Source organism: Bactrocera dorsalis, chromosome 2 (assembly GCF_023373825.1).
Source record: "Bactrocera dorsalis isolate Fly_Bdor chromosome 2, ASM2337382v1, whole genome shotgun sequence".
Lineage (NCBI taxonomy): Eukaryota > Metazoa > Arthropoda > Insecta > Diptera > Tephritidae > Bactrocera > Bactrocera dorsalis.
In genome coordinates, this window is record NC_064304.1 from 45,371,616 (window position 1) to 45,397,179 (window position 25,564).

The window sequence follows — 25,564 nt, forward strand, 5'->3', positions numbered from 1 at the left end:
TTATGTTTTTTAAGTTTAAACTTTGTTATTCACATAAAAAGGTACTTGTCAAAATACTTATGCCACAACATGAAAATTACTTTAGCTTATATTTTTTGAAGTTCATATGGCAAAGTGTTGAATGCATTATTTTTAAGTTTGTATTAGCACTATGGCATACAGAAAAAAAATCATTGAGTTATATTAAACCATTGCAAAGTCACATAAAAACTTAAACCATTTGTTTTTCGTCAAAATAATTATGCCGACTAGTGTATATTAAATAAAGTACAATAAGCCAGATATATTGCGATATCGGCTACTAGTTGAAAATTTTGTTTGCTAAAATATATCCAATAAATCAAGTATTATTGACGAGCCAGATATATTGCGATATCGGCTACTATAGTTAAAAATGTTTCGTTTGCTGACTTATATTCAATAAATCAAATATTATTGACCAGCCAGACATATTGCGATATCGGCTAAAACAGTCAAAAATTTTTCTTTTTTCTATTTTCTTGTTTGGTTGGCAGTGGTGTGCTGCAAATAAAAATTTACAATAGTGGGGAATTATTTTCAAAGCGATTCCCATATTCTTTAGGCCAACGTCTGCTCAGTTTTGAGTATTACTATATTCCTTTAAATTTAAATTTGAATTTTCAATTCTAACTTGTCAGAATTTTCAATTCTTACAACAAAACATGGAAGCTTTCATGCGCCTAGTGGACTACGTTGTCGAATACGAGTCTGAATTCAGTGCTGTATCAAAGGACATCTCAAAAAACGCTCTTGTGACGCAACAAGACGAGTTGAGAAAAATTTGGTGCAAAGCGAAAGCTGCCCATGACGACCTCAACAGCAAAGGGGACATGTCTTCAAAGGACTATGCCCTTATTAAAAAAAAATTCAAGCTAGGTGGTCAATGCTACATGCGTTGCATGGGGGCAATGAAGGATATGTCTGAGATCCTCTCAACCCCCAAAGACACAGAAAAATCTGCTGAGGTAGACAATAACCACTCCCTTCCGCCTTGCGATACGGATGTTTTCCAAAGGGACTACCTTTCATGGCCAACATTCCGGGATATGTTCACGGCCGTATACATCAAAAGCAAGCGCCTGTCACCGGTTGAGAAATTATACCATCTCAACAAAAAGACACAAGGGGAGGCGAAGGTTATTGTATCAAAATGCCCGCTAACAAATGATGGGTTTGCTATGGCATGAAAGGGTTTGACGGACATGTACGAAAATGAGCGGATACTGGTCGAAACCCAAGTTGACATACTGCTCGACTTACCGTCAATCGACAAAGAATGTTCTAGTTCGATAAAATGGCTACAGCGGGAGATCAACAGCTGCATCCCCTGCCTGACAGCCAATAAAGTGGATATTGGGAACTGGGAACAGACTCGGCGCCTTGCAAGTAAGCGTTGAGAAACCAATATGTCTGATGTGTAAAAGCGCAGATCACAAATTAAGATCTTGCCCCATGACACCGGCGGACAGGATCAAGTTCGCTAAGCGCAACAATCGCTGCATCAATTGTCTCGGCTTTGGGCATTTAGTGTCGCAATGCACCAGTGCATTCAACTGCAGCACTTGCCACGCGAGGCATCACATACTCCTACATGTGGGGACAGTGCAGCCTAGCAGCCAAAGAGGCTCATCGAGATTCCGTCTACGTCCAGGCAAGCGCAACAGAGACGCAACTTTGACAAATCGGAAGGCAAGCCAACTGTCGTACAGTCGTGCTTCGCTAACAGCGACAAAGGCGTCTTACTAGGAACCGCACAAATCAACATTGGCTAAATGAGTCTCAGCCCCCCCTCACAACATTACACTTCTACACCACACACATTACATTCACCACATCATCATTCTACACCACATCTTCATTTCACACCACATCATCATCACATTTCACATCACACGCACACAATATCAACATCACGAATTTAACACACATGTGGACACCGCACAAAAAGAAACAAAAGGGACCGACAGACAAGGCACCAGCCTCTTTTTGATTCCGACCGCGAACTCAGACAGTCACCTTGCGTTCCTGCGTACCTTTTCAGCGTTTTTCGTTTGTGCATCTTAACTCTACATTGCGAGGTAAGTGCCGCGAGTTTTGTGCAAATATCTATGGTCCTTCGAAGCCGTACTGGACGGCACCAGTGGTCAAAGTAATAAAAATAAAAAAGTGAACACATTGTGAAAAAAAAACCCCCAATACATATATATTTAACATAAAATTACAGTGGTAAAAAGAAACATAAAAAAGTGAACACATTGGAAAGAAAAAAATTAAAAGTGAGCACATATGTAATACAATACACAAAAGTGCACTTAACAAAAAAAAAAAAAAAAAAAAAATCGTAAAATACGAGGTGACAAAACTATGGAAAACACCACAAAGTATATATGTATATATTTATAAATACAGTGGAGTGGTGGAGTGAAAATTTAAGTGCAATAAACACAGTGCAGTGACCACAAAACCAAACAAAAAAGAGTGGTGAGCTTAAAAGAAACAAAAAAAAAAAAACAAAGAGTGGAGTTGTGAAACTAAAAAATACATACATACATATACATATGTACGTTCAGCAACCAACAAACGGGCGCGATAAAACAAAAAAAAAAAATATAACACACAACGGATAAACGGAAAACGGGCGCGAAATTAAACCAACGAAGTTAAACAAAACATGGAGGATGGAGTCATATGTAGAAGTTCACGCAAGTGAGGAAAGTTCTCTGATCGCCATTCACTTGGGAGTGGCCAGAAACGATTCTTTTACATATGACTCAAGCAGCTCACGACTTCCGGTCTTTGACCAAGTATCCTCTGGGTAGCCTAAGAACATCCGTTTGAAGGCGAGCTAACGTGAGAAGGCGAAATATCCCCTACATAGGGTTGTGCGCTGGGTTTGGGACCCGCCACGTAAAAAAAAACAACCCCAGCGAATAGCAACAACCAGCCTCGGATGAGAGACCCCCCTTTTGATGACGACCATGGAAAACGAAATAAGGACTACGAATTGAGGGCATGCACCTGGAATGTCCGGTCCCTTAATTGGGAAGGTGCCGCTGCCCAGCTGGTTGATGTCCTCGTGAAAATAAAGGCTGACATCACCGCCGTCCAAGAAATGCGATGGACGGGACAAGGACAAAGACGAGTAGGTCCTTGTGGCATTTACTACAGTGGCCATATAAAGGAGCGCAAGTTTGGTGTTGGATTCGTGGTGGGAGAGAGACTCCATCGCCGAGTACTATCATTCACTCCGGTGAATGAACGTCTAGCCACAATCCGCATCAAAGCGAGGTTCTTCAACATATCGCTGATTTGCGCCCACGCCCCGACGGAAGAGAAGGACGATGTGACCAAAGATGACTTTTATGAGCGCTTGGAGCTCGCTTATGAGAGCTGCCCCCGCCACGATGTCAAAATCGTGCTTGGCGACTTCAACGTCAGGGTGGGCAAAGAAGGTATCTTTGGCGCAACAGTCGGTAAATTGAGCTTCCACGAGGAAAGATCCCTAAATGGGTTGAGGCTGGTCGACTTCGCCGGCGTCCGAAATATGGTTATCTGTAGTACTAGATTCCAGCAAGGAAAAATTCATCAAGCTTCCTGTCTTTCTACGGATTGAAAAACTACTAACCAAATCGATCATGTTGTGATAGACGGAAACACGTATCCAGTGTTTTAGATGTGCGTGCGCTCCGAGGTCCTAACATCGACTCGGACCACTATCTTGTTGCAGCTAAGATTCGCACCCGCCTCTGTGCAGCAAAAAAACGCACGCCAACAAACACAAGGAAGGTTCGACGTCGAGAAGCTGCAATCACAACAGACAGCCGAGCGATTTTCTACTCGGCTTGCACTCCTGCTCTCTGAGAGCACTCGTCAACAACTCGGTATAAGGGAACTGTGGGACGGCATTTCAAACTCCTTACGTACAGCTGCAACCGAAACCATTGGTTTTCGGAAGGTGCAAAAGAACAGCTGGTACGACGAGGAGTGCCGTGTCGCAGCGGAGAGAAAACAGGCTGCCTACCTCGCAACGTTACGATCGACCACAACACGTGCGGGATGGGATAGATACCGAGAGTTGAAGAGGGAAGCGAGACGCATTTGTAGACAGAAAAAGAAAGAGGCCGAAATGCGTGAGTACGAAGAGCTTGATAAGCTGGCCGACAGGGGTAATGCTCGAAAATTCTACGAAAAGATGCGGCGGCTTACAGAAGGTTTCAAGACCGGAGCATACTCATGTAGAACCCCCCAAGGTGATCTAGTCACCGATGCCCAGAGCATACTTAAATTATGGAGGGAACACTTCTCCAGCCTGCTGAATGGCAGTGAACACACAACGCCAGGAGAAGACGAACCCGATTCCCCAATCGATGACGATGGAAAAGACGTTCCATTGCCCGACCAAGAAGAAGTTCGAATAGCAATTACCCGCCTGAAGAACAGCAAAGTGGTGGGGGCGGATGGATTGCCAGCCGAGCTATTCAAACACGGCGGCGAAGAACTGATAAGGAGCATACATCAGCTTCTTTGTAAAATATGGTCGGACGAAAGCATGCCCAACGATTGGAATTTAAGTGTGCTATGCCCAATCCATAAAAAAGGAGACCCCACAATCTGCGCCAACTACCGTGGGATTAGCCTCCTTAATATCGCGTATAAGGTTCTATCGAGCGTATTGTGTGAAAGATTAAAGCCCACCGTCAACAAACTGATTGGACCTTATCAGTGTGGCTTCAGACCTGGTAAATCAACAACCGACCAGATATTCACCATGCGCCAAATCTTGGAAAAGACCCGTGAAAGGAGAATCGACACACATCACCTCTTCGTCGATTTTAAAGCTGCTTTCGACAGTACGAAAAGGAGCTGCCTTTATGCCGCAATGTCTTAATTTGGTATCCCCGCAAAACTAATACGGCTGTGTAAACTGACATTGAGCGGGACCAAAAGCTCCGTCAGGATCGGGAAGGACCTCTCCGAGCCGTTCGATACCAAACGAGGTTTCAGACAAGGCGACTCCCTATCGTGCGATTTCTTCAATCTGCTGCTGGAGAAAATAGTTCGAGCTGCAGAACTTAATCGAGCAGGTACAATCTTTTATAAGAGTGTACAGCTGCTGGCGTATGCCGATGATATTGATATCATCGGTCTCAACACCCGCGCCGTTAGTTCTGCTTTCTCCAGACTGAACAAGGAAGCAACGCAAATGGGTCTGGCAGTGAACGAGGGCAAGACGAAATATCTCCTGTCATCAAACAAACAGTCGTCGCACTCGCGACTTGGCACTCACGTCACTGTTGACAGTCATAACTTTGAAGTTGTAGATAATTTCGTCTATCTTGGAACCAGCGTAAACACCACCAACAATGTCAGCTTTGAAATCCAACGCAGGATAACTCTTGCCAACAGGTGCTACTTCGGACTGAGTAGGCAATTGAGAAGCAAAGTCCTCTCTCGACAGACAAAAACCAGACTCTATAAGTCACTCATAATTCCCGTCCTGCTATATGGTGCAGAGGCCTGGACGATGTCAACAACAGATGAGTCGACGTTGCGAGTTTTCGAGAGAAAAGTTCTGCGAAAGATTTATGGTCCTTTGCGCGTTGGCCACGGCGAATATCGCATTCGATGGAACGATGAGCTGTACGAGATATACGGCGACATTGACATAGTTCAGCGAATTAAAAGACAGCGGCTACGCTGGCTAGGTCATGTTGTCCGAATGGACGAAAACACTCCAGCTCTGAAAGTATTCGACGCTGTACCCGCCGGGGGAAGCAGAGGAAGAGGAAGACCTCCACTCCGTTGGAAGGACCAAGTGGAGAAGGACCTGGCTTCGCTTGGAATATCCAATTGGCGCCACGTAGCGAAGAGAAGAAACGACTGGCGCGCTGTTGTTGACTCGGCTATAATCGCGTAAGCGGTGTCTACGCCAGTAAAGAAGAAGAAGAAGTTAAACAACACAAGTATCAACACGGAGGGCTGGAACGCAATCACAACACCAACAAAGGAGACTGGCACAGAGGAACAGAGAAAGAGAAGGAAAAAAGGAGCAGCTGGCCGCTACAAGGAAAGGAGGCCACTGACCGCAAAACAGATCATAAGGAGACATGCACCGACTTGTCCCCCCTATATGAAAATCAAAAATACCCTTGATGCGAGTCAATGTAAGTGTATCGTTTCCATTTTTTACACCATATATGTATGTTTGTACTAGTAAACCCCGTTTAAACAGTTTCAAAAAACGGGTACCATAACGTTAACAAAACGCAAAAACAAAAAAAAACAAAAAAAATATTGGTATTCTCATTTCTCCTATATCTTAACGGAGAAAACGGAAAAAAACCGATATTCAAAAAAAAGTACAAACACAATACAAATTTAACTAAGTACTGGCACTATTTTCCGCAATACCCCTTCTGCTTCGTAAAGCAGTAAGCAGGATTGCCTAAACCGTAAGCGAAGGCAGATTTATAAAAAACAAAAAGTACACCCTAAAGCGAAAAACAGAAGAAGAATAAAAGATAAAAATACAAACATACATACATATATTCTATTTTTGCATTTACTTATATATACCTACATATTTATTACATGCATATACATATATTTACAAAATATTTTTTACACCATATATGTATGTTTGTACTCATATACCCCGTTTAAACAGGTTCAAAAAACGGGTATCATAACGTCAGCGCAACGCAAACATAAAAACTATCGGTATTTTCATTTCTCCTACATCTCAACGGAGAAAACGAAATAGAAAAAAAAAACGATAATCAGAAGAAAATACAAACATACATATATTATATTCCAATTGCATTGCATTTACTTGTATACACGTATATATTTCTTACATATATAACGGGTGATTTTTTTGAGGTTAGGATTTTCATGCATTAGTATTTGACAGATCACGTGGGATTTCAGACATGGTGTCAAAGAGAAAGATGCTCAGTATGCTTTGACATTTCATCATGAATATACTTACTAACGAGCAACGCTTGCAAATCATTGAATTTTATTACCAAAATCAGTGTTCGGTTCGAAATGTGTTTCGCGCTTTACGTCCGACAAATTTTGTTCAGCGATGAGGCTCATTTCTGGTTGAATGGCTACGTAAATAAGCAAAATTGCCGCATTTGGGGTGAAGAGCAACCAGAAGCCGTTCAAGAACTGCCCATGCATCCCGAAAAATGCACTGTTTGGTGTGGTTTGTACGCTGGTGGAATCATTGGACCGTATTTTTTCAAAGATGCTGTTGGACGCAACGTTACGGTGAATGGCGATCGCTATCGTTCGATGCTAACAAACTTTTTGTTGCCAAAAATGGAAGAACTGAACTTGGTTGACATGTGGTTTCAACAAGATGGCGCTACATGCCACACAGCTCGCGATTCTATGGCCATTTTGAGGGAAAACTTCGGACAACAATTCATCTCAAGAAATGGACCCGTAAGTTGGCCACCAAGATCATGCGATTTAACGCCTTTAGACTATTTTTTGTGGGGCTACGTCAAGTCTAAAGTCTACAGAAATAAGCCAGCAACTATTCCAGCTTTGGAAGACAACATTTCCGAAGAAATTCGGGCTATTCCGGCCGAAATGCTCGAAAAAGTTGCCCAAAATTGGACTTTCCGAATGGACCACCTAAGACGCAGCCGCGGTCAACATTTAAATGAAATTATCTTCAAAAAGTAAATGTCATGAACCAATCTAACGTTTCAAATAAAGAACCGATGAGATTTTGCAAATTTTATGCGTTTTTTTTTAAAAAAAAGTTATCAAGCTCTTAAAAAATCACCCTATATATATTAACAAAAACAATATATACATATATATCTATATATGTATATATGTATATGTATATACATATATATATATGCGCTTTCTTTTGATCTCACGTTAGGAATATTGCGAACACGCATATTCATATATACATACGTACATATATACATATGTACGTGCATACGGCACACGATCAGTCTATGTCATTCCAGAGAAGCGGGTAAATTCTCTTTCGTGGTTTTCTTCGTACGAACATATACACATATTCACATACATGCGTATTATATATGCACATACGAGTGCATATAAATATCATATATACAAGACATACTGAAAAGTATACCCGATCGACATCGGGTCAAATTCTACAACAAAAAGATTTTGTTTCATAACAACTTTCTTTTCATAAATAAATATTTGTACAAAAGTGTATTGTCTCATATGTAGATACGCTCATTGCTTCAAAGTCCACATTGGCATATATTCCGCGATACCCCTTGGTTTTCGTCTAACAAAACCAAGCAGGATTGCGTATAAAACAGATTCAAAGTCCACATTGGCGTATTCCCGCAATACCCCTTGATTTTTGAGCAACAAAAACAAGCAGGATTGCATAAAAAACCAAAAGCGTAATACATATGTACATACATGCATATGTACAAAGTGCATTAGCACATAATAAATAAAAGATTCACCTATAGGTATACCCTATAGGACATTTGGACATAATAAATATATAAAAGAAATATACACAGAAAAATAAAATACGTAAAATATTTCCGGTCGTTAATAAATAATTAAATCAAATTTAAGCGATTAATTATTCATTTCATTTGAAAACTCTTATTAACGGAAAAGAGTTCGCGATTACACATATTATCAAATACGTAGAGCGTTATTTACATCAATTTCGTTCAAAACTCTTATTTACTTAAAAGAGTTCTCGTCTGATCATATAAATAAATACATATATATACAAAAATATTTTTAAAAATCTCTTTTTATCAAAAAGCCATTGGTTTTATTTATTTGTCTGAAACTCTTACATACAAAAGAGTCTTCTATTCAACATCTTATATACAAAACCTTTTCAAATCAGCTACAAGTCTAGTTTTCACTAAGACGTTTTAATTTATTCTATACATCTTTTAAATGAGCTCAGACTCAAAGGAATCCAAAACAACTCAGTTGCTAAAAATCCCAAAAATGATTTCAGACGAAAAAAGTCCGTGTACACCGGCTGAAGCTACACGCTCAAAGCAAGGTGCTACAAAACTAAAGAGGGGTAAAGACATTACTTATACAAAATTCATTGCTGAGAGTGACAGTTTGATACGATACTGCACTCGATTTTCATCTTCACCGATTCAAGACAATTCTGAATCGGTCTTAGAAATTAAAAAGGACAATTTAGACAATTTTTGGTCACGTCTCCAAGCGGCATATGACGCAATCGTAGAATCTGACGACTCAGATCTACCCGAAAATTTTAAATCATCAGCTTACACCAAGTATGAACACTGCCTAGACCAGTTCGAAGACACAAAAGCAATGATTTCTGATCAACTAAAGCTATTAAGAGCAATTGCACCTACTCCACAACCGAGAGTAGAGCTGCCACAAAGACAAGCCCAAGAGGCAAGTTCAGGTATTCACCTTAAAGTGCCAGTATGCGACACAGATATATTTCATGCTGGTTATGAACAGTGGCCGTCCTTCCGGGACATGTTTACAGCTGTGTACATAAACCATCCTAAATTATCACAAGCACAAAAATTGTATCATCTCAGATACAAAACCAAAGGTCAGGCAGGCGTAATAGTCAAACAGTTCGCTTTGAATGAAGAAAATTTTAATTTTGCTTGGGAAGCTCTAAAAGCACGTTATGAAAACGAGAGAATATTGGTCGACAAGCAAGTGACGATACTAATGAATTTACCAAAAATTCAGAAAGAAACCAGTGAAGAGTTCATAAAGCTTCAATCCACGGTTTCAAATTGTTTGTCGATTTTATCGACACAGAATATTCCCACAGATAATTGGGACCCCATTCTGGTAAATATATGCACAGCTGCATTACCAGAAAAATCGTTACTTTTATGGGAGCAATCGCTCTCATCGCGAAGAAAGTGCCCAACGTGGCAGCAAATGAAAGAATTTCTTACTACCCAATACGAAATTGCAGAAAGGGCAGAAAACTAGTAAGAACGAAAAACGTTCAAAACGACCTCAATAGAAGCTTCAATAGACCCCAAGCAAGTGGCCACAATAATTCAAATAGAAACTTTTTCAAAAATCAATCGTTCTCTTCCGAACAATATAAACAAACGTCATGCGAACTGTGCAGAGGAGGTCACAAATTAAAATTATGCGAAAAATTCAAAAAAATGAATGTTAGCGATCGAAACAATTTCGTAAGATCGAAAAAATTATGTACCAACTGTATGTCACATGCGCATACGCTTAAAGATTGCGAAAGCAAATTTAATTGCGTTTATTGCCATAAAAGACATCATTCTATGTTACATATAACAAATTTTTCCAGCTCACCCCCAAACAATGCAAACGTTAAACGAGCAACAGGATTAGTTGCCACAACAAATTCAGAAAACTGCCAAGAAGCACCATGCTGCTCAAAGGCGTTAAAAACCCAATCGCTACATAGCGAAAATCACAGTAGGGTACTTTTACCCACAGCAGTTGTCTCCATCGAGCACCGAGGAGAACTGTATAAACTCCGAGCCTTAATAGACCAAGGATCACAACGATCCTTTATAGCGTCTAGGGCACAAAACTGGCTACAGTTACCAACAAAACTGGCCAACTTTGAAATCACGGGAATGGGCGGAAGAGTTGTTCAAAACTCAAATAAAATCTGCCCCATTACCCTCTTTTCCCCCAAAGCGGATAAGCGCATACAAGCAGAAGCTATTGTCTTACCGCAATTAACCAATATGTTACCTAGCTATCACATAAATAGCCAACATTGGCAAAAGGTTTCACACCTAAAGCTAGCGGACCCCAACTGCAACACCCCCGCTCAAATAGATCTACTATTAGGCAGCGATCTAATACCACAAATTATTCTCGAAGGTATTGAGAAAATTACCAAAACACTTCTGGCGCAAAATACCATTTTCGGATGGGTCCTAAGCGGACTAGTTGCAGAACCAGTTACAACATTGACAACTCAAGTTGAGGAAGTCTCAAATGAGTACCTCAATTCACAGTTGAGAAAGTTTTGGGAACTAGAAGAACTCCCCCCCATATCAGTCACAACCCCTGAAGATCAGTATTGTGAGGATTTTTACAAAGCCACAACTACTAGATCAGAAAATGGTCGGTACGTCGTACGACTACCACTTAAGCAACAATTTCCTAACACACTCGCCTTAGGTCACTCTCGCACCTCTGTAATTCAGCAGTTTCTAAGTATGGAAAGAAACCTACTTAAAAAAGGCGAACTCAAATCTGAATATGATGGTGTGTTAGAAGAATACCTCCATTTAGATCACATGGAGGAAATAAGCCCAGGGGAGAAAATCGTCAACGGCAAATACTACTCCTTTTATCTGCCACATCACGCAGTAGTGAAGCCAGACAAAAAAACAACAAAAGTAAGAGTTGTTTTTAATGCCTCGAAAACCACTAGTTCAGGGAATTCCCTAAATGATATCCTATTTACGGGACCCACTCTACAACCAGATTTAATGCTTCTGATATTAAATTGGCGTATATACAAATACGTATTCAATGGGGACGTTGAAAAAATGTATCGGCAAATAGGCGTACATAAAGACGACCAAGATTTTCAACGTATTATGTTCCGAAGATCCCCCACCAGTCCTTTACGCGACTTCAAATTAAAAACAGTTACATTTGGCGTTAACTGTGCACCATATTTAGCCATTCGAACTCTCCACGAATTGGCAGACAACACAAAGTCAGAATTTCCTCTGGCAACTGAAGTGTTGAAAACTCAAACGTATGTGGACGATATTCTGTCTGGAAGTCACACCCTTCCACAAGCATACGAGGCCTTATCACAGGTAATAAAAGCCCTCAAATCCGCAGGGTTTCCTTTAAAAAAGATTACGGCAAATCACCCGAATATACTCAAAAATATTCCAAACGAAAATTTGTTGGACACTAATTTCCTTATATTCGAAAAGGAAAGTACAACAAAAACGCTAGGCATCCAATGGAATGCGATATCGGACCAGTTCTCATACACGACAGAGTCCATATCCGCATTATCAGCCATAACGAAAAGACAGATTTTATCCTCGATGGCAAAACTTTTCGACCCCGCAGGATGGCTTTCGCCAATTATAATCCAAGCGAAAATCTTAATACAAGAATTATGGCTAGATGGAACCGACTGGGACGAACAAGTGAAACCTCTTCGCTTAGAAAAATGGTCCCAGTTCGCAAAAAATCTGAATGACATTTCTCAGATACAAATTCCACGATGGGTAAACTACTCCCCCGAACACAAAGTCGAATTACATGGCTTTTGTGACGCCTCAGAAAAGGCATATTGCGCTACTATCTATGTGCGCACGCAAAGTGATGCCACGACCACAAGCCACTTATTAGTAGCAAAAGCAAAGGTGGCCCCTTTAAAAACTATAAGTCTCCCACGACTTGAGTTATGTGGCGCACTACTACTCTCAAAATTAGTAGCCATGGTGCAAATGCATTTAAATATGACAAAATGCAAAATATATATGTGGTCCGATTCAGAAATTGTACTAGCCTGGTTGGAAAAACCACCACATGCATGGAAGACGTATATTTCTAACGGAACGTCTCTAATTCTTGACCTAGTGGGATCAGCCACTTGGCGGCACGTAGCCAGTGCTGACAATCCTGCCGATTTAGGTACAAGAGGGTGCAAGCCACTGCACCTTGCCACTACCACCCTCTGGTGGAATGGCCCCCGATGGTTGATAGAATCTCCTGATTCTTGGCCACAATCCCCCATGCGCAACATTATCGCCCCAGAAGGTCGAAAAATCGCCACCTTTCACACATTATTGGATGATGCCGACATCCTTGAACGATTTTCCTCGTTTCCAAAAGCGCTCAGAGTAGTCGCTTATATGTTCAAATTCATAGAACAACTCAAAAGCAAAGTTAAGGGATCACATAATTTCCCATGCAACACAGTGACGCACCTAGAGTTACAAAAGGCAAAGGTCGCACTAATAACATATACACAAACGCGCTATTTCAGCCGCGATACATCACTACTAAGAGAATCGAAGCCGATTGATAAAAAGAGCTCACTCTTGGTCCTCAACCCATTTCTGGACACGAAAGGTCTGCTTCGGGCCAATGGTCGGCTTGCTAATTCGAGCCTAACATATAACGAACGCCATCCCATAATAATCCCAGAGAGGTCACCATTTGCCACACTGTTCTTCCACTACATCCACATCTTAATGCTACACGCCGAACATCGTCTCATGCAACAGATGGTACGCCAGGAGTATTATATCCCCCGTCTTAAGCCGCAAATCAAGAAGTGCATCTTCACATGCAAGATTTGCACTATGCACAAACAGAAGATGCGAACGCAGATTATGGCAGCACTTCCACCGGAACGCTGCAATTACGCTCTGCCTTTCACCACAACAGGTGTTGATTTTGCTGGGCCTTTCCAAGTAAAGGCGTCCATGTTAAGGTCTCCCACTCTCATGAAAGGCTATGTGGCTGTCTTTGTATGTTTCACGACAAAGGCAGTACATCTTGAGCTATGTAGTAATCTGACGACGGATGCTTTTCTCGCGGCATTTGCTCGCTTCGTCGCTCGACGTGGCTACCCATCAAAGATCATGAGCGACAATGGCAAAACGTTCATTGGAGCTCAACGAGCCACAGAAAAGCAATTTGTGGATTTCTTAAAGCAAGTGTCACCCGACATCGTACAAAAGTACGCTCCTCAAGGTATCAACTGGCAATTTATACCCCCAAGCGCTCCTCATATGGGCGGTTTATGGGAATCAGCTGTGAAAAGCTTCAAATCCCATTTCGAACGGGTAGCTGGAAATTATAAATTCAATTACGAAGAGTTCACGACGTTATTAAATCGAATTGAAGCCGTTCTCAATTCACGGCCACTCACAATACTATCGCAAGACCCCTCCGATTTAACCGCCTTAACTCCAGGGCATTTTCTAAAAGGAGCACCCATCCTGGCCATTCCTGAGCCAGGCGTGGAGTCGCTGTCCCTATTAAATCGATGGGAACGAATTAAAATTCTCCATCATGATTTCAGCCGCCGCTGGAAGGACGAGTACATAAAGGATCTCCACAAAAGATACCGCTGGAAGACTCCTGAACAAGCGCCTAAACTTGGAGACTGTGTCCTCATTCACGATGATTGTCTACCCACCACCGAGTGGCGGCTTGGCCGCATAGAAAAGCTACATTACGGCTCCGACGGTCACATACGAATCGTTGATCTCCGTACGCAAAACGAAAAGCTGACCAGACCTCTCGTGAAGCTATGCTTTTTGCCAACTTCCGACGATCGCGAATCTGAAAAACCGCAAAAACAAACCGATATTATCGTGTCACAATACGCTAATCAAATGAAAACGAGAAATACGCCAATACCAACCGTTAAAAAATACCAACCGTCAGAAAATAACAACCGTAAATAAAAATAACAAACCGCAAATAAAAATAACAAACCGTACATAAAAATAACAAACCGTAAAGAAAACTAACAAATCATGGTCGATCCATACGACGGCCCATTCATGCCACATATCGTGGCACGATTGCCAAGATCTAATTGTATGACAGATTTCTAATTAACAATCTCCTTTATACATAGATTATCATGGACGTAGATACACCAGTACTAGCCACGCCATCCGTTCGTTCGGCTACCAGCGTGCAACGCACCGGGCCAACCCCAGCGCCCCGAGCTGCCGTTGCAACAGCGCCGATAACAGCACCGGCAACAACACCGGCAACAGCACCGGCAACAGTGCCGGCAACCGCACCTACAACCGGCAACCGCTCAACACGGGTCCCGGACGGGCATCGCATAAGATGCCCCCTATGTCGACGCCCCCATCGCTTGCATCACTGTGGGATTTTTAGAGGTATGCGACCGTTACAACGGCAGCAAGTTGCCCAGGCACACGGGTACTGTGTGAACTGCCTATCGCAGACGCATGGGTTGCAAGAGTGTGAGTCGAGGGGTCTGTGCCAAATCTGCAACCGGCCGCATCACACGCTGCTGCGTCGCACCGCGATGCGCGACGATCATAGGCCAGCTACACCTCGCAGCCACGTAACAAGACATCAACCCGTAACGCGAGGGCATCAGTGGGTTGGAATGTCTACTCGGCGTCGTCAGCCTCGACCCCAACCACGGCGATCCACGGGTCTTAGCAGCGTCGTGGCAACGCTGCAACAGCTGCAGCGACTCCTAGGCTAATCAGTTGCCTAGGGAGGCCGGGATGGCTAAATGAGTCTCAGCCCCCCCTCACAACATTACACTTCTACACCACACACATTACATTCACCACATCATCATTCTACACCACATCTTCATTTCACACCACATCATCATCACATTTCACATCACACGCACACAATATCAACATCACGAATTTAACACACATGAGGACACCGCACAAAAAGAAACAAAAGGGACCGACAGACAAGGCACCAGCCTCTTTTTGATTCCGACCGCGAACTCAGACAGTCACCTTGCGTTCCTTCGTACCTTTTCAGCGTTTTTCGTTTGTGCATCTTAACTCTACATTGCGAGGTAAGTGCCGCGAGTTTTGTGCAAATATCTAAACATAAATTACCGCGGCGTTATTTATGCCGCAAGAGCACTCATCGACTCCGGGTCAGAGTGCTCTTTCATCACAGAAAAGCTGAAGAGCAGAATCAACTTGCCAGTTCGGAAGATAAATGCCCAGGTGTCAGGCATCAACAACACCGTATCTGCGCAAGTAAAGAAATCATGTCGTGTCGAGTTGCGGTCACCAATTGACCCACGATAACCACGAACATGATGGTTCTGCCGAAATTAACGGGAAACTTGCCGACTTGCCATATTAGCGCACTAACTCGGCAGGCTTTCCCAGATCTCACATTGGCGGACGAAAGGTTCTTCGTCAATGAACCGGTGGACGTCATACTCGGAGGGGACGTCTATCCCCACATTATGCTTGATGGCATACGCAAGAACGTACTGGGATCACTTCTTGCGCAAGAGACAGTGTTCGGCTGGATAGTCACAGGGCGTGCTAATGCAACTACACTAACCAACACTTGCGTCTCATATCACAACAAAATATCGCGGAAAAAGCAGTTAGCTGCGTGCGGGGATTTGGAAGAGATGACCAAATCTGTAAGGAAAAGAAGAAATTTAAATAAATATGCAAGGAGGAGGCCCCTAAACTCTAATCGGGGTTGGCACTTTTACGCGGGTTTGTGCTGTTCCAATTAATTGTGCACGTATGCATTAAAATAAACAGATTTTATTTTGAGGAACAATTTTTTAAAGTTTCACATATTTTTTTTTATTGCCTTTAATTGTAATTTTGAAACATTTCGTCTGCATTACTCTCACCGCGGCTGTATGCTTGAAATAAAGTTTTTTTTATTTTTTTTGTATTATATAAATTTTTGCATTGATTTCATTTAATTCTCTTAAAATCTTAAATCACATTCTTCACACAATTTATTTTCAGTATATCCGCACATTTCTATTAATTAATAGTTTTTTTTCGTAATTTTTATTCAATTTAATTGTAATCGGTCAAAATGTTAAATATTTAGTTATGTACTTTCTCATGCTATATTGTTTCACCTTTTAATAGCAATACTTGCACTTGGGTTCAGCAACTGGAAGAGCGTAAATACGTATGTTTGGGTATAAAAGTGCCAACATTACAATAAATGCGTCGGCACCATTCAAATAATTATCTTTTATATCATTATAATAAGCATAATAAGACTCTTCTAATTTTAATAATACGAAAAAATGCAGCTTGATCATTAGCTATTAACATTAAGTATTACGTACGACGAGTTACATTACATCTTAGCAACATTACACAGATACATTACGAAGACTTAACACTGCAAGTGTCTTACCTTCAGCATTGTCTTCCTTACGTTCAGCCTTCCATCCCTTGAGCCATGGCGTGTTGGTGGATGCTTCCAGCATGTTATCACCATGCCAAGCCAGCGATTGGTACGAATAAAATTCAATAAGGGAACCAATTATAATTCGTATTTGTTCGACTGCAACAGCAGCTGGATTGTAACCGAGCTTCTTGGTGGATGAGGATACTTCCTTCTTGACTTCCCCATAACAAGTCTCACTGTATGGTGGTTTAGACGAATCCATCTTGTTGACACCAACGATCAGTTGTTTCACACCAAGGGTGAAAGCAAGAAGAGCATGCGCACGAGTCTGAAAATAAAGGAGAATTTTTTAATAAATCTGCAAATTTCATTATGTTCACTTACTTACCTTTTCTGCTGCCAGCAAACAGGGGACAACACATCAAGTTTTTCTCGCCGGGGCCTCCAGATACTTCCTTCTTGATTTCTTCATGCGATCTTGCCAGGAAGTCTGAAAGAAAATATTCAAATAAATATGTAAATCCAATTATTTTTACTGACTTACCTTTTTCTGCTGCCGGGGTTAATCTGCGCACGTGTGCGCACTTAACCAATAATTAAAAATGTCATTCATGACATAAGGTGATGCCATGCCGTCAGTTTTTAATTCGCCTTAAAAATTTCATTCATGACATAAGGTGATGCCATGCCGTCAGTTTTTTAATTCGCCTTAAAAATTTTACAAGAGTGAATCTAAAACTTTTTTTTCCAAACTATGAGGCATAACTCATGCTTGTGAATTTTAAATTCAATTTTTATTGCAAATACCATATTTGAAAAATATGTTTTGCTAGCAAATAACGCAATTGCAAACCGAAGGTCTCCTTCTACAGCAGTACATGTATGCATTGCCCTTGAACTTACTGAGCAAGAGGTACTTTATTGACAAGTTAGAATTGAAAATAATTATTAAACCAAATTGTATTTAACATTTTCTTTGGTGACAGGTCACTTTGTCGAAAACATACAACAAATAAAACTATAACGATAACATAAATTTGATGCTAAAGGCAAAATGTTTTTTATTTAATTATTATTTGCAACACTATGGTAATGTAAGGCAGTTCACACCGCATACGGCCGTCTCCACACTATGCAATATATATAATATAATTTATGCACTTTTTCTCGCCACCCAATCAGGGGCCCTATTCTGTAACTCTATTCGAAAATGTATTCTATTCGAAATTCGGATCTAATTTATAATTATGCGAAAGTTGTACCACCCTATGCCAGAATAAATACGTACAATTTTCGTTTTTGCTTTCTACAACTCAAAAGCTATCGAATATTTTATCCGAAAATTGGCTTGAAAATCCGAAAATCGGGTTACAGAATATACAAAATCCGAATTCGAGTAAATTTTTTTTCGAATCGAGTTACAGAATAGGCCCCCAGTTTTAGATGATATTCAAAACCAAACAACACAAAATCGTCAACAGATTAATTTCAGGAAGATGACTCGCTACAGTACCTTGAAGAAAACCGCGGCGCTACACCCAAACCGCTACCCGCTTTCTTGCACGCTGTGCAAGGGAAAGCATCCATTGCGGCTCTGCTCGTCCTTCCGGGAGCGCCTACGGGAAGCACCCATAGGAAAATACTGTGTAAATTGCCTTGTGGTCAACCACAGGTCAGCGAATTGCTCCGACGCACGGTGCCGGCGCTGCAACGAGAAGCACCACACAATGCTCCACATCGGGGAAAATACCCGTCGCCGCCCCGCAGTGCCTCAAAACCATTCATGGAGCGAACAAATAAGTTCCGATGATGCTCTCTCCATCGATGCATCAGACCCTGGAACGGAGACTAGGCCTCTCCAACCAGAACCAGAGGAGGGAGAACTACTTGAAACCGGAGCGGAAACACGGCCTTTCCGCCCATCACAGCGAGGGGAAACGGAAACCCGGACTTTCCGCCCCCTTCTGCAACACGAACGTCGCGCGCACAAACGCCGTCTGCGCCGTCGCCAAGCGCACAACCCGGCCAGACTGGAGACCAGGTCTCTCCAGCTTCACCGGGCTAGCTCCTTCAAATCCGGGCTAACAAATCGAGCCAGCATAGTGGCTCATTCCTTGCTGCCAACGACAGCCATTTTACCGACGGCGGTGGTAAAGATCGAGGCAAGAGGACGCCTACATTTAATCAGGGCTCTCATAGACGCATGCGCCCCTACGTTGCTAATTGCGCGCGACCTAGCAAGGGAATTGCAACTAGAGCAGACGCATATCGGCGGTCAACGCGGCTGCCTTTTAGTACTGCGAGGCAAACATGGGACAAATACCCGCATATCGACGCATGTAAGGGTAATGAACGACTATATGTGCATCAGCCCGACCACCACGTTGGACTGCGACATAGCAGCCCCATACGCCCACATCAAACTGGCGGATCCAAATTTCTACAAGTCGTCGCCGATACGCTTGGTGCTCGGCGCGGATGTATACTCCCGCATCATGACCCAACAGGTCATGCCACAAACGTTTGGGCAGCTTCTCGCTCAGGGCTCCATATTCGGCTGGGTGCTTTCGGGTACGGCCCGGTACTAAATTAAGCTATTTAAGTATTGTTTTTTTTGCATTCTTATTTAGAATAAGTATTGTTTTTTGGATTCTTATTTTAAAAAATATAATTATAATAACAAATGAATGAACTTAAACTATATTTTCTATTTAGCTCTACTAATATTGTGCCATAAAGTTGTACATCGTTATGGTGGTAGATGGACATGTAATTTTTTTTTTGTTGCTCACCGCAAGGGGGCCGGTATGTTTAGGCCAGCGCCTAATTTCTTTTTACCACCCCTAGTGAGTATATAACAAACCATTGCCAGTTAGCTGTTAATAGTTTTCACTCAACTGTTAATAACTTTCACTCAACTGGCAATGGTTTCGTTGAAAACTCCCGCTTAGCAAGCGATTCCGCTAGTCAGCCTGGGGTACTTTTTCTAGAGAGCGAAGCGTAGTAAGACGTCGTCCACCGGCCACCATAACCAGCATCGCCACAAGCACAAACCAGGTAATATTTGGTAATCCCAATCTAATAAAGAACCAACATTTTAGTTTATTATATTAGACACAAACTTTGTGGTTTCATTTATTAATACACTTCCTTTTCCTATTTCATATTCTTAACCATCGACGCATCGTCCGCGAGTGACTCGTCGAACGTTCGAGAATATTCAAATGGCTTGAATTGATCAACTATAGCTTCACAGGTCTCTAAAATAATTTTCCCAAGGCTGAAATATTTGTTAAGAATTTTAAATCTTCGTAGGTTTGTCCATGAGCAAGGAACCTTAATGTTGCAGATAACCTCTCATTTGGCGTAATTGCATTGCGCATTATAGAGTTTTTCTTCTGTTTTGCAGGAGTTATTCTGATCAGAAGCATTCTATAAGTAGTTGTATGCATTCTCAAAAAGTTTGTCAAATCTTTTGCACTACTAATTTCCATATCTTTAACAAATGTACATGAGAGCGATTATTCCTTTTACTCAACCAATCCGCTACCTAAATCCTTTTTTTCGTATTTTGCTTTTGTTTATTTTTTTATACACACATAAATTCCAAGAAACTTTCCGCTTGCCTGTCGCAGATGTTTACTCTGTGAAAAACGAACGCAAAATGGATTTGTGTGCCGTGTATGGGCGAAACAAATTCACACAATCGAACGTACTTGTGTGTTGTGTATTGGCCTTATTACCAAGCAATGGTTCAGACGACGATGCGAAGGGTACCACTACTGCCGTTAATGCGAAACCACCTCCAATATATTTGTGAGAGCGTAGCAGTAAAACTCTTGTTGCTAAACTAAGTGAAATTGTTGGCACTAACAATTTTCATATAGTGCAGTGGTCGGCATGAGAGGATTTGTCACTGTGTTGGTGAGCACGAAAAAAAAGTAGCCCAGTGAGAAATTCGAATTAAAATTAAGCAAATTTTATAAATAATTAATAGTATAATGAAAATAAACAAAATGCCTTTTAAGGATATATTCTCTATTATCTTTTAAAGACTTGGAACATAAAAGGCACCAAAGGCATTTAGTATCATAAAATATTTCTCGCAGGGCATATTTGGCTATAGTCTTGCGCGATGTTAATTCGTTGCTGGCTCGACAACGACTGAGCGATAGAGCGTAAGTGTGCGTGTGAAGTTAGTTTGCACAATTGTGCTAAGAAATGCCGACCACTGCACCATAACGGGGCATCTCGACACGATAGAATTTATAGAATACTAGCTGTCAAACGAATTGCTATTGCCATTGCCAAATCTGTACGTGGGCATTTGCTAGCATGATAGAATCATTTGCGCAAAGGCGTAGGATAGGTAGGTTCGAGCTGATGTAGCGCATGCTTTGAGCTCTTGAAAATTTTATTTTATCATTTGCGAAATGCCGTCGGGTAGGTAGCTGATGTAGCGTACGTTTGAAATCTTTTATGTGGAAAATAAAAAAAGGATTAAGATCCTTTTGTTTACAAATGTATTTCTGGGAAAAATAAGATAATAAGAAAAGGAGAAAGATCCTTTTTTTACAAATGTACTTCTGGGAAAAATAAGAATTCATATTTTTGGACTATTATATAATAATTGCGGCATAAATTGTATATACCAATTGAAATAATAAATTTAAAATGCGCAATAATATTTTGATTTATGCTTGTATAAGTTTATTAAATTTAAGACTTCGCTCATTCCCAACCCAATTTGCATAATTTTTCTGTAAATTAACAATATTAAACTAAATATTAATTTTTTGAAAACATGTTATTTTGAAAATGTACTTTATTTTTATAACATAACACAACCGTCTTAATACTCGCTCTTCTAAATTTCATATTGCCAAATTGAAAATGCCGTCGGCATATGTGCAAATGGGATATGTTGCCTCTTCAAAATTTTCATAGAAATGAAAACTGCCCTGTCAAACTGCTGAAGTGACAGCTTCTAGCTTACTATACATGGCAAACTAGATAGTATTCTATGTCTAGCAAGCTATGAGCAATGTGGAGTCTCCACAGGCTATGTGCACGGCAATGCAGCTAGTATTCTATAAATTCTATCGTGTCGAGATGCACCATAAAGAAAAAGTAAACCAGTTGGTTTTAGAAAAAACACCAAAATGAGAAATAGAGAAACTTGTAAATGAGAAAAGGCGAGCTAGTCGTGAATGGCACTTAATTCGCTCCACTTCAACTCTGCGTCAACTGAAATCTGCTGTACGAAAGTGAAAAAAAGCACTTAAACGCGTGGAAGAACACAAAACTGAAAATTATATAAAGAAACTGTGTCTAAATACTAGCAAATAAAACTCCCTTTGGAAAGCCCAAAAGCTTTTCAAGCCACTAGTAGATTCCGACATGTCTCTAAGACAGTTGAATGGTAATTGGCCCGGAGTGATGACGACAAGGCAAATTGCCTTGCAAATCACTTAGAAAAGGTATTTTAACAAATTGCCCTAAGAACAATTTTAAGTCGCCAACCTTGCTCAATAGCGCTAACGAGTAGTTTGTGTCTATTAGGACTTCTACTTCTGAATTTACTTGAAACGTAAAAGGGCTATATCCGAAGAAGGCATCAGGACACGAATTATGAATTGCATAAAACTTTGGAGTCATTATTAAGAAACAGGAAATTTACAGTTAAAGTAGCAGACTTCATATCAGAAAAACGAGTAATAAGGACTGGTGTACCTCAGGGTAGTGTGTTAGGCCCAACTCTGTACATAATATTATACAGCAGACATACCAACAGCTACTGACATAGCTTTAGTGAGCCGTAACAAATGCCTTATCAGAGCTCAAAAGTATTAGCTGAGCACATAAGGTCTGTCGAAGAATGGCTATTCAACCACAATCTTGAGTTTTTTTAGTTTTAAATAGATCCAATAAATAAAGAGTTATTAAAAAAAAATACTATAGTATATAGTATTTATTCTGCATTATCCGTAAAAAGGCAAAATTTTTTTTTTTTTTTGAATCTGAATTGCTTTATTATGCTAATAGGATCGATTGTTTGTACATAGATTTACAGTACAATCAAATTGAACAAATTTCTAAATACCGAAATATATATAATTTTTCAATATATTGCATTATTCATCATGAATAGCCATTAAGTAAACGTAATAATTATAATTAAACAAACACAGGGTGTTTTCTAATAGGAACTGTATCAGTAATTTGTATTTGATACTCTGCAAAATTTGGGCGCATGACTACTGCAATCTTGAGGGTTTGCAAGATTATAATCACTTGAACTAATCTCAATGGAGAACCAACTTTCGATCCAATTGCTTATATTTTTTTCATCAAATCCGTCTTTATCTTTGCAAGGAAGCACCAAATAATGGCTTGCCACTGGTTAGACGTAGTTGATTTTCATATGTAAGATATTGACTTAACTTATCCTGTAGCAAACGGTCTACCGTAATCGAATCACATGTCCTACGATTTCTGTTTCATCCATTTTGCTGATTATCACAAAATCTAACTTAGTATCGGAATCCTTTATGTTCAAAAATAATATTGTACTTTTTTTTTACTATTTTATATACAATCTTATATAATATTTCTCTAAATTTTCCAAAGTATAATGAATGTATTTCAAGTTATGCAACAGGCACAACAGTTTGGATATACCCATAATAGGTAAGTATATACAATATAAAATATATAACGCACTTAGGTCAAGCAAAAATAAATGCCTTTTTTTCCAATACATGGATTTAGTAAAAAGAACGATCGGGATACACATTACTTCTTTAGAAATATGCGATTTCCCTGTAAAAAAATCTCCGACAGTTTTTGTCTGACTTAGTATTTGGACATCAGCAAATAAAAAGCGAAAACCCAATGAATGCCAAATAAAATTTGGTCGTGGCTAAATCGAGGTTAGCGAACAAAATGGTTTTGCTATATATTTTGTATGATTGACAGGATGCTGTTATGAGCTTCTACCCCAAAGTTTAACTCTTAATTTGAACAAGCTTTGCAAAATAAGAAAGGAATTGATTTGCATCAGGACAACGCCAAGCCACATCCATCAACAGTGACTCATTTGCAGGTACGGGAGTTTCTTTGAGAGGATCTCATTCAGTCATTTTTTAACCCGGAACAACGGTTCCAACTTTACTTGTAAAAATCGGCTATCCCAGTATTTGACGAAGTGTTTAAGTAACTAGTAATCTAAGTTGTTGAGAGTTCATTTTCATTACTGTGGACACCACAGACGCGATTAAAGTCGAGTTAATAACAGCGCGCCAGTCGTTTCTTCTTTTCGCAACATGGCGTCAATTGGAGATTCCAAGTGAAGCCAGGTCTTTCTCCACCTGATCCTTCCAACGGAGTGGAGGTCTTCGGACGACATGGCTGCCAGTGTAGCCGCTGTCTTTTAATTCGCTGAACTATGTGAATGTCGTCGTATATCTAATACAGCTCATCGTTTCATCTTTCGCGATGTTCGCCGTGGCCTACGCACAAAGGACCATGAATCTTTCGCAGAACCTTTCTCTCGAAAACTCGTAATGTCGACTCATCAGATGTTGTCATCGTCCATGCCTCTGCACCATTAGCAGGACGAGAATAATGAGTGACTTATAGAGTTTACTTCTCAATTTCCTACTCAGTCCGCAGTAGCACCTGTTGGTAAAAGACATTCTGAGTTCTATTTCCAGGCTGACATTGTTAGCGGTTTTGATATTGGTTCTAAGATAAATGAAACTATCTACGACTTCAAAGTCAACAGTGACTTCAGAGCCAAGTCGCGAGTGCGACGACTGTTTCTCTGATTACAAGAGATATTTCATATTGCCCTCGTTCATTTTACTGGCGTTAAGTATCACATATAAAGTGAAAACGCCATTGATCTCAATTAAATGTTAATGCATTTTTACTATAAAGCTGTGGAAGTGAAACTCGCACATAGTGATAAAAAAGTAAAAGAAAATTGTAATTTAAATCCCCTGGTTTAATGATATTTCAAAACAATGTATTTTAATTACTTCCTAATTTATTCAATTAGTTCAGTTTGTTTACAGCAACTGCTTAAGTCGGTACACCTTGGTAGTGCGTTTCGATTTTTAAAATGGATAACAATATCAAGCAAAGTATTTGTTTCAAGTTTTGTATATCTAACAAAATTTCGTATGCGGAATCGTTGGGAATGTTGGGGAAGACATACGTTGATTCAGTTTTATCAATAACAACGGTACAAAGCCTTCAAAGACGGCCGAGAGATCGTTGCATAAGTGTATTACATCTGATGGGGATTACTTTGAATATTATAAAAAAAAAAAAAAAAATATTTTGCGTTTTATTACAATGTTTGGATACTTTAAATAAGATAATAATTATATCTAAAAGATCCGTTGATACGCGAAAAGACTTGTCAATCAAATTCCGTCGATGTCAATCGTAGCTAACGCGGATGGTGGTCACAACAAATGACTGTAGGCTGCTGAGTCGTATTGAATATTGACATGGCGGTCAGACATGTAGACGAAACGAATGTAATGCGTTTTATCGTCATCGTATCGGGCGAAGCGAGAACCATTATTTTTGTTAGCTGGTGGTATTCAGAAGCTGT

At 40.5% G+C, this 25,564-nt stretch overlaps 1 long non-coding RNA gene across 1 annotated transcript; it reads right to left on the reverse strand.

Moving 5' to 3' along the window:
* Positions 1–16,487: 16,487 nt before the first annotated feature.
* Positions 16,488–17,802, reverse strand: LOC125776881 (uncharacterized). Its single transcript, XR_007422044.1, has 3 exons — positions 17,483–17,802; positions 17,327–17,428; positions 16,488–17,266 (listed from the first exon to the last, which is right to left on the reverse strand). It is a non-coding gene; the product is annotated as an uncharacterized LOC125776881 (long non-coding RNA).
* Positions 17,803–25,564: the final 7,762 nt, after the last annotated feature.